Source organism: Engystomops pustulosus, chromosome 6, assembly GCF_040894005.1.
Source record: "Engystomops pustulosus chromosome 6, aEngPut4.maternal, whole genome shotgun sequence".
Lineage (NCBI taxonomy): Eukaryota > Metazoa > Chordata > Amphibia > Anura > Leptodactylidae > Engystomops > Engystomops pustulosus.
In genome coordinates this window covers 177458368-177471219 of record NC_092416.1, presented here as the reverse complement: position 1 = coordinate 177471219, position 12852 = coordinate 177458368, and the positions used below count along the sequence as shown (strand labels likewise).

At 42.6% G+C, this 12852-nt stretch overlaps 1 protein-coding gene across 2 annotated transcripts in view; it reads left to right on the top strand.

The window, feature by feature from the left end:
* The window catches only part of KCNJ16 (potassium inwardly rectifying channel subfamily J member 16), a 55743-nt gene that overhangs the window by 21266 nt on the left and 21625 nt on the right, over nt 1–12852 (top strand). The window lies entirely within an intron of this gene.

The window sequence follows — 12852 nt, the reverse complement described above, 5'->3', positions numbered from 1 at the left end:
ATTAGTTGACAGGCTTTAGGGCTGTGTTCACACGTGGCGTTTACATTGCGTTTTATCCTTTTACTATGCATTTGGCTGGTTAGAAAGCGTTTATTTTTTCCATTGCTGGAAGTGTAAGCAGCTGTGAAAATGTTAACATGGCTGCTTACACTTCCAACAATGAAGAAAAACGCTTTGAAACTAACCGAACGCATAGTAACATGGAAAACGCATGCGCTTCTGTGATGCTTTGACGTGTGACCGCAGCCTCATAAGTCGTCATCTCTATGGGGTGTGATTACAGTGCTTAAAAATGCAGGGCACAGCCTCAAATCCAAAATGTACAGTAGTGAGAGCTGTGTTTTAGAGGACTAGCGGGGGTTATGTAGCAATATCCAGAAGAATTGGAGCAACGTCGGATCAATCTGAAGCTTTTGAAAAAATTGTCAAAGCTTCAACGAACCGGATCCTGAAGGATTCTCTCATATGTATGTGATCGATACATTGGGGCTCAATTACTTACCTGTCTGGAGGAGTTCACCAAAAGTGCATTGTCTGACGATCATGCCCTGTGCCGCGATTCACTAAGATCATGCGCCTGATATCCTGCATGTGTCGCTTCCCCGCTCAGGTCCGCAGGAGTTCACCTTCTTCTTCCTGGTGCATGTAAGTGCATTGTCTGACAATCATGCCCTGTGCCGCGATACAACTAAGGTTGTGCGTCCGATATCCTGCATGTGTCTCTTCCCCGCTCAGGTCCCCGGAGTTCACCTTCTTCTTCCTGGTGCATGTAAGTGCTTTGGATGCGACACAATTTGAATGTTAAATCCGGCGCTCAGTCCGAATCAGTCGGATCGTCCAACGGCACGTCCCCCGATTTCTGTCGCAGGGAAGCATCGCAGCTGCGCCACAATCTGATCGCGTGCGACACAATCCCTGGACAAATTGGGGCACATTTACTTATCCGTCCTGTTGACAATGCCGATCCGGAATGTCCGACGAGGATTCGGAGCTGCCGCGATTCACTAAGATCGTGCGGCCAATTTCTTGCATGTGTCGCTTCCCCCGGTGAGGTCCGTCGGAGTTCACCTTCTTCTTCCTGCTGCATGTGAGTGCTGATCTTGTGGCACAATTTGGTTTTTAAATTCCGCGCTTTGTCCACGCCCCCCAATTTGTGCCGGATGCAAGCCGGCGCCGATGCACCACAATCCGATCGCATGCACCAAAAACCCGGGGCAATTCAGCACAAAAATGGAAAAATTTGCGAAACCCGACGGAAATGCGTCTGACGGACCCTTAATAAATGCGTCTGTGCATCCGGTAAATTAACGCCCCTAACAATGAATAATTGGCGTGGGGGACATCCTCTGCAATATGTCCGGGACCTCTCATCTCAAATACAAATTGTTACAAATTGTTACACACTTTGGTTGTATACAGTGAGCACTGAGAATCTTCCTGTGCCGCCATGATGTCAGGTTATCAGCGAATCCAGATGCTTGTAGAGATGAGATTAGCGCGGGACGCCCTGCACCCTCAGGCGCCGTGGACTTTACACTTTGGCAGAGCCGTCTGTGTACGAGCCACAATATAAGTGTTTGTCACTTCACGGAGAAAATCCCTGGAACGTGTGTAATGATAGTCTCTAGTATCACAGAAGAGCCCCCCCCCCCATGTATATACAGTCAGTCTCTAGTATCACAGAAGAGCCCCCCCCCCTCCATGTATATACAGTCAGTCTCTAGTATCACAGAGGAGCCCCCCCCCCATGTATATACAGTCAGTCTCTAGTATCACAGAAGAGCCCCCCCCCCCGATGTATATCCAGTAATAACCAGACAGTGTATGAACATATCCCTATATAATATATCACACACAGCACCCGCACCCCCGGCCGCCTCGCTACATGTAGGCCGCGTGATGTCACCACAAGGCGCGGAGGAGACCTGGCGTCCTGCAGGAGCATCTATAGGGAGAGCAGGAAATACCTGTTCCCAGGACGGGGAGAGGCTCCGCTGCTCCTCACTTCATGAATCTGATGACAAAGAATCCAAACCAAAAAGCTTCCAGCCCCATCCTGATTACTACATACAATCACATGTGTACATTGTCATACACACACATATACACTGTCACCTCATATACACTGTCACCTCATACACACACATATATACACTGTCACCTCATATACACTGTCACCTCATACACACACATATACACTGTCACCTCATACATACACACATATACACTGTCACCTCATACACACTGTCACCTCATACACACTGTCACCTCATACACACACATATACACTGTCACCTCATACACACACACACATATACACTGTCACCTCATACACACACATATACACTGTCACCTCATACACACACATATATACACTGTCACCTCATACACACACATATATACACTGTCACCTCATACATACACATATATACACTGTCACCTCATACACACACATATACACTGTCACCTCATACACACACATATACACTGTCACCTCATACACACACATATATACACTGTCACCTCATACATACACATATATACACTGTCACCTCATACACACACATATATACACTGTCACCTCATACATACACATATATACACTGTCACCTCATACATACACACATATATACACTGTCACCTCATACACACACATATACACTGTCACCTCATACACACACATATATACACTGTCACCTCATACACACACATATATACACTGTCACCTCATACATACACATATATACACTGTCACCTCATACACACACATATACACTGTCACCTCATACACACACATATATACACTGTCACCTCATACATACACATATATACACTGTCACCTCATACACACACATATACACTGTCACCTCATACACACACATATACACTGTCACCTCATACATACACACATATATACACTGTCACCTCATACATACACATATATACACTGTCACCTCATACATACACATATATACACTGTCACCTCATACATACACACATGTATACACTGTCACCTCATACATACACACATATACACTGTCACCTCATACATACACACATATATACACTGTCACCTCATACATACACACATATATACACTGTCACCTCATATACACTGTCACCTCATACACACACATATACACTGTCACCTCATACATACACACACATATACACTGTCACCTCATACACACACATATATACACTGTCACCTCATACACACACATATACACTGTCACCTCATACACACACATATACACTGTCACCTCATACACACACATATATACACTGTCACCTCATACATACACATATATACACTGTCACCTCATACACACACATATACACTGTCACCTCATACACACACATATACACTGTCACCTCATACACACACATATATACACTGTCACCTCATACATACACATATATACACTGTCACCTCATACACACACATATACACTGTCACCTCATACACACACATATACACTGTCACCTCATACATACACACATATATACACTGTCACCTCATACATACACATATATACACTGTCACCTCATACATACACATATATACACTGTCACCTCATACATACACACATGTATACACTGTCACCTCATACATACACACATATACACTGTCACCTCATACATACACACATATATACACTGTCACCTCATACATACACATATATACATTGTCACCTCATACATACACACATATATACACTGTCACCTCATACATACACATATACACTGTCACCTCATACACACACACATATACACTGTCACCTCATACATACACACATGTATACACTGTCACCTCATACATACACACATATACACTGTCACCTCATACATACACACATATATACACTGTCACCTCATACATACACATATACACTGTCACCTCATACATACACACATATACACTGTCACCTCATACACACACACACATATACACTGTCACCTCATACATACACACACATATACACTGTCACCTCATACATACACACATATATACACTGTCACCTCATACATACACATATATACACTGTCACCTCATACATACACACATATACACTGTCACCTCATACACACACACATATACACTGTCACCTCATACATACACACATGTATACACTGTCACCTCATACATACACACATATATACACTGTCACCTCATACATACACATATACACTGTCACCTCATACATACACACATATATACACTGTCACCTCATACATACACATATACACTGTCACCTCATACATACACACATATACACTGTCACCTCATACACACACACACATATACACTGTCACCTCATACATACACACACATATACACTGTCACCTCATACATACACACATATACACTGTCACCTCATACACACACACACATATACACTGTCACCTCATACATACACACATGTATACACTGTCACCTCATACATACACACATATACACTGTCACCTCATACATACACACATATATACACTGTCACCTCATACATACACATATACACTGTCACCTCATACATACACATATACACTGTCACCTCATACATACACACATATATACACTGTCACCTCATACATACACATATACACTGTCACCTCATACATACATATACACTGTCACCTCATGCACACACATATACACTGTCACCTCATACACACACACACACATTCACTGTCACCTCATACATACACATATACACTGTCACCTGATACACACACATATATACACTGTCACCTCATACACACACACATATACACTGCATACACACATATACACTGTCACCTCATACATACACATATACACTGTCACCTGATACACACACATATATACACTGTCACCTCATACATACACATATATACACTGTCACCTCATACACACACATATACACTGTCACCTCATACATACACACATATATACACTGTCACCTCATACACACACATATATACACTGTCACCTCATACATACACATATATACACTGTCACCTCATACACACACATATACACTGTCACCTCATACATACACACATATATACACTGTCACCTCATACACACACATATATACACTGTCACCTCATACATACACATATATACACTGTCACCTCATACACACACATATATACACTGTCACCTCATACATACACATATATACACTGTCACCTCATACACACACATATACACTGTCACCTCATACATACACACATATATACACTGTCACCTCATACACACACATATATACACTGTCACCTCATACATACACATATATACACTGTCACCTCATACACACACATATACACTGTCACCTGATACACACACATATATACACTGTCACCTCATACACACACACATATACACTGCATACACACATATACACTGTCACCTCATACATACACATATACACTGTCACCTGATACACACACATATATACACTGTCACCTCATACATACACATATATACACTGTCACCTCATACACACACATATACACTGTCACCTCATACATACACACATATATACACTGTCACCTCATACACACACATATATACACTGTCACCTCATACATACACATATATACACTGTCACCTCATACACACACATATACACTGTCACCTCATACATACACACATATATACACTGTCACCTCATACACACACATATATACACTGTCACCTCATACATACACATATATACACTGTCACCTCATACACACACATATATACACTGTCACCTCATACATACACATATATACACTGTCACCTCATACACACACATATACACTGTCACCTCATACATACACACATATATACACTGTCACCTCATACACACACATATATACACTGTCACCTCATACATACACATATATACACTGTCACCTCATACACACACATATACACTGCATACACACAATCCGATCGCATGCACCAAAAACCCGGGGGAATTCAGCACAAAAACGGAAAAATTTGCGAAACCCGACGGAAATGCGTCTGACGGACCCTTAATAAATGTGTCTGAGCATCCGGTAAATTAACGCCCCTAACAATGAATAATTGGCGTGGGGGACATCCTCTGCAATATGTCCGGGACCTCTCATCTCAAATACAAATTGTTACAAATTGTTACACACTTTGGTTGTATACAGTGAGCACTGAGAATCTTCCTGTGCCGCCATGATGTCAGGTTATCAGCGAATCCAGATGCTTGTAGAGATGAGATTAGCGCGGGACGCCCTGCACCCTCAGGCGCCGTGGACTTTACACTTTGGCAGAGCCGTCTGTGTACGAGCCACAATATAAGTGTTTGTCACTTCACGGAGAAAATCCCTGGAACGTGTGTAATGATAGTCTCTAGTATCACAGAGGAGCCCCCCCCCCCCATGTATATACAGTCAGTCTCTAGTATCACAGAAGAGACCCCGCCCCCCGATGTATATCCAGTAATAACCAGACAGTGTATGAACATATCCCTATATAACAGTGATGGCGAACCTTTTGGAAACAGAGCGCCCAAACTACAACCAAAATCCACTTATTTATTGTGAAGTGCCAATATGGCATTTTAAGAAGTAACTTATGGCTTCCTGCTCTTCCACATCTTTCAATTGTATCTGACGCCAATATAGTTGAAAGAAGGAGGGAAAATTTGGATTATCATTGTAGCTTCCCTCCAGGGCCTTTCTGTACAGTAAGAACAGTGGGTCCAGGAGGAGGATCTCCAAAGATAATGCACTTCTGTCAAAATGAGAAGGTTTTGACATAGTTCTTCCACACTTTTTCCATAGTGTCAATGAAGTGTCACTTTAAAATAGAGCTGAGAGCAGCGTCTCTTAAGATGCCTGCGACTGCTGAAAGATTCAGTGGATTTGGTCCTGTTTAATGAACTCTGTCTTGGGGAAATGGCCTGAGTGCCCACAGAAAGTGCTCTGAGTGCCACCTCTGGCACCCGTGCCATAGGTTCGCCACCACTGCTATATAATATATCACACACAGCACCCGCACCCCCGGCCGCCTCGCTACATGTAGGCCACGTGATGTCACCACAAGGCGCGGAGGAGACCTGGCGTCCTGCAGGAGCATCTATAGGGAGAGCAGGAAATACCTGTTCCCAGGACGGGGAGAGGCTCCGCTGCTCCTCACTTCATGAATCTGATGACAAAGAATCCAAACCAAAAAGCTTCCAGCCCCATCCTGATTACTACATACAATCACATGTGTACATTGTCATACACACACATATACACTGTCACCTCATATACACTGTCACCTCATACACACACATATATACACTGTCACCTCATATACACTGTCACCTCATACACACACATATACACTGTCACCTCATACATACACACATATACACTGTCACCTCATACACACTGTCACCTCATACACACTGTCACCTCATACACACACATATACACTGTCACCTCATACACACACACACATATACACTGTCACCTCATACATACACACACATATACACTGTCACCTCATACATACACATATATACACTGTCACCTCATACATACACACATATACACTGTCACCTCATACACACACATATATACACTGTCACCTCATACATACACATATATACACTGTCACCTCATACACACACATATACACTGTCACCTCATACACACACATATACACTGTCACCTCATACACACACATATATACACTGTCACCTCATACATACACATATACACTGTCACCTCATACATACACACATATATACACTGTCACCTCATACATACACATATATACACTGTCACCTCATACATACACATATACACTGTCACCTCATACACACACATATATACACTGTCACCTCATACATACACACATATACACTGTCACCTCATACATACACACATATATACACTGTCACCTCATACATACACATATACACTGTCACCTCATACATACACACATATATACACTGTCACCTCATACATACACATATATACACTGTCACCTCATACATACACATATATACACTGTCACCTCATACATACACATATACACTGTCACCTCATACACACACATATATACACTGTCACCTCATACATACACACATATACACTGTCACCTCATACACACACACATATATACACTGTCACCTCATACATACACATATACACTGTCACCTCATACATACACACACATATACACTGTCACCTCATACATACACACATATACACTGTCACCTCATACACACACACACATATACACTGTCACCTCATACATACACACATGTATACACTGTCACCTCATACATACACACATATACACTGTCACCTCATACATACACACATATATACACTGTCACCTCATACATACACACATATATACACTGTCACCTCATACATACACACATATATACACTGTCACCTCATACATACACACATATATACACTGTCACCTCATACATACACACATATACACTGTCACCTCATACACACACACACATATACACTGTCACCTCATACATACACACACATATACACTGTCACCTCATACATACACACATATACACTGTCACCTCATACACACACACACATATACACTGTCACCTCATACATACACACATGTATACACTGTCACCTCATACATACACACATATACACTGTCACCTCATACATACACACATATATACACTGTCACCTCATACATACACATATACACTGTCACCTCATACATACACACATATATACACTGTCACCTCATACATACACACATATATACACTGTCACCTCATACATACACATATACACTGTCACCTGATACACACACATATATACACTGTCACCTCATACACACACACATATACACTGCATACACACATATACACTGTCACCTCATACATACACATATACACTGTCACCTGATACACACACATATATACACTGTCACCTCATACATACACATATATACACTGTCACCTCATACACACACATATACACTGCATACACACATATACACTGTCACCTCATACATACACACATATATACACTGTCACCTCATACATACACATATATACACACTGTCATCTCATACATACACACTCATATATACACTGTCACCTCATACACACATATATACACTGTCACCTCATACACACACACATATATACACTGTCACCTCATACATACACATATATACACTGTCACCTCATACACACACATATACACTGCATACACACATATACACTGTCACCTCATACATACACACATATATACACTGTCACCTCATACATACACACATATACACACTGTCATCTCATACATACACACTCATATATACACTGTCACCTCATACACACATATATACACTGTCACCTCATGCACACACACATATATACACTGTCACCTCATACACACACACACATATATACACTGTCACCTCATACACACACACATATATACACTGTCACCTCCTACATACACACACATATACACTGTCACCTCATACATACACACATATATACACTCACCTCATACACACATATATACACTGTCACCTCCTACATACACACACATATACACTGTCACCTCATACACACATATATACACTGTCACCTCATACACACACACATATATACACTGTCACCTCATACACACACACATATATACACTGTCACCTCATACACACACATATATATACAGTGTCACCTCATACACATATTTACACACTGTCACCTCATACATCTGGTGACTGTGGAGGCCATTTGTGTCCAGTGACCTCATTGTCATGTTCAAGAAACCAGTCTGAGATGATTCCAGCTTTATGACATGGCGCATTATCCTGCTGAAAGTAGCCATCAGATGTTACAGGGTACATTGTGCTCATAAAGGGATGGACATGGTCAGCAACAATACTCAGGTAGGCTGTGGCGTTGTACCAAGGGGCCCAAAGACACCATGACACCAGCACCACCAGCCTGAGCCGCTGATACAAGGCAGGATGGATCCATGACACCACCACCACCAGCCTGACCCGCTGATACAAGGCAGGATGGATCCATGACACCACCACCACCAGCCTGAGCCGCTGATACAAGGCAGGATGGATCCATGACACCAGCACCACCAGCCTGAGCCGCTGATACAAGGCAGGATGGATCCATGACACCACCACCACCAGCCTGACCCGCTGATACAAGGCAGGATGGATCCATGACACCACCACCACCAGCCTGACCCGCTGATACAAGGCAGGATGGATCCATGACACCACCAGCACCAGCCTGAGCCGCTGATACAAGGCAGGATGGATCCATGACACCACCACCACCAGCCTGACCCGCTGATACAAGGCAGGATGGATCCATGACACCACCAGCACCAGCCTGAGCCGCTGATACAAGGCAGGATGGATCCATGACACCACCACCACCAGCCTGAACCGCTGATACAAGGCAGGATGGATCCATGACACCAGCACCACCAGCCTGACCCGCTGATACAAGGCAGGATGGATCCATGACACCACCACCACCAGCCTGAGCCGCTGATACAAGGCAGGATGGATCCATGCTTTCATGTTGTTGACGCCAAATTCTGACCCTACCATCCGAATGTCGCAGCAGAAATCGAGACTCATCAGACCAGACAACGTTTTTCCAATCTTCTACTGTCCAATTTCGATGAGCTTGTGCAAATTGTAGCTTCAGTTTCCTGTTCTTAGCTGAAAGGAGTGGCACCCGGTGTGGTCTTCTGCTGCTGTAGCCCATCTGCCTCAAATTTGGACGTACTGTGCGTTCAGAGCTGCTCTTCTGCCTACCTTGGGTGTAACGGGTGGCGATTTGAGTCACTGTTGCCTTTCTATCAGCTCGAACCAGTCTGCCCATTCTCCTCTGACCTCTGACATCAACAAGGCATTTCCGCCCACAGAACTGCCGCTCACTGGTTGTTTTTTCTTTTTCGGACCATTCTCTGTAAACCCTAGAGATGGTTGTGCGTGAAAATCCCAGTAGATCAGCAGTTTCTGAAATACTCAGACCAGCCCTTCTGGCACCAACAACCATGCCACGTTCAAAGGCCTCAAATCACCTTTCTTCCCCATACTGATGCTCGGTGTGAACTGCAGGAGATTGTCTTGACCATGTCTACATGCCTAAATGCACTGAGTTACCGCCATGTGATTGGCTGATTAGAAATTAAGTGTTAACGAGCAGTTGGACAGGTGGACCTAATAAAGTGGCCGGTGAGTGTATATACACTGTCATTGGAGACGTTCTCCCAGATCTGCTCTTTGCATGGACTCCTGAAGCAGCAGATAAGTAGATATCCGTAGTGTCTGCCCTCATTGATCTCATATTGGTGACTATCCTATTCATATATGGTAATCAACATCAACTTAGAGAGCACACGTTTGGTTAAAGTCATAAATGGGATCCCTTTTAGTTATTTGTCTGGGTTATCGTTTTGTATGTAATAGAGGATAACAATTACACTAAGCATAAACACCTCAACCAAATTAGTTAAAGGGGTTTTCCAGTTTATTCTTATGGATGATCTGTCCATAGACAACTTGCTACAATCTGGCTCTAGATTTCTTCCTGAAATTCAATACAATATCACTATGACAGGCTGCAACACACAACTCAACCACTGGGTGGCGCCAATAGACATTGACAGGATGTCACTTTGCTGCTTGCTGCAATGTTGTCTTGAAAAGCTGCTCATCCTGTGAACACAGAAGAAGGGATTGAAGGAAAGATGGTGGAATAAATGAGCTGCCCCCCCCCCCCCTGTGGAGGAGCGGTCGGGAGGGGGGGGGGGCGATCAGGTGATTCTCCGATGCCGCCCTCATGTGTAGCGGAGGGGTTAATCTCAGCGCATGTCTACAGGAAAATACACGACACAAATAATCGGGCGAGTGCGAGACTTCTGGTGCTTATTATAGCGTCAACCTTCACCGAGTCCATGGCGTTTTTTTTTTTTTATAGAGTCTGGATTCACTTAGAGGAATTATATGTCATCGTGTTTGTTTCTCTAAGATTTTCAAGTGCAAATTGCCGCCCGCTTGCATGACTTTAAGGTTTGTGTAAGTGTCTGACGCTCCGCGCTATTTACGTCTGAGAGCCTAATGTTTAACTAGAAATTCTCCAAGACTATTATATAGGATCGGAATTTCTGATCCGATGACATTTGGGACCTTCCCACTACACGAGACAAAATCCAAGGGAAATGAGTAACAGGCAGAAGTTCCCCCATTATTATCTTTATAGTAGTTATATTCTTGTACATAGGGGGCAGTATTATAGTAGTTCTATTCTTGTACATAGGGGGCAGTATTATAGTAGTTCTATTCTTGTACATAGGGGGCAGTATTATAGTAGTTATATTCTTGTACATAGGGGGCAGTATTATAGTAGTTATGGTCTTGTACATAGGGGGCAGTATTATAGTAGTTATATTCCTGTACATAGGGGGCAGTATTATAGTAGTTATATTCCTGTACATAGGGGGCAGTATTATAGTAGTTATATTCTTGTACATAGGGGGCAGTATTATAGTAGTTATATTCTTGTACATAGGGGGCAGTATTATAGTAGTTATATTCTTGTACATAGGGGGCAGTATTATAGTAGTTATATTCCTGTACATAGGGGCAGTATTATAGTAGTTATATTCTTGTACATAGGGGGCAGTATTATAGTAGTTATATTCTTGTACATAGGGGGCAGTATTATAGTAGTTATATTCCTGTACATAGGGGCAGTATTATAGTAGTTATATTCTTGTACATAGGGACAGTATTATAGTAGTTATATTCCTGTACATAGGGGGCAGTATTATAATAGTTATATTCCTGTACATAGTGGGCAGTATTATAGT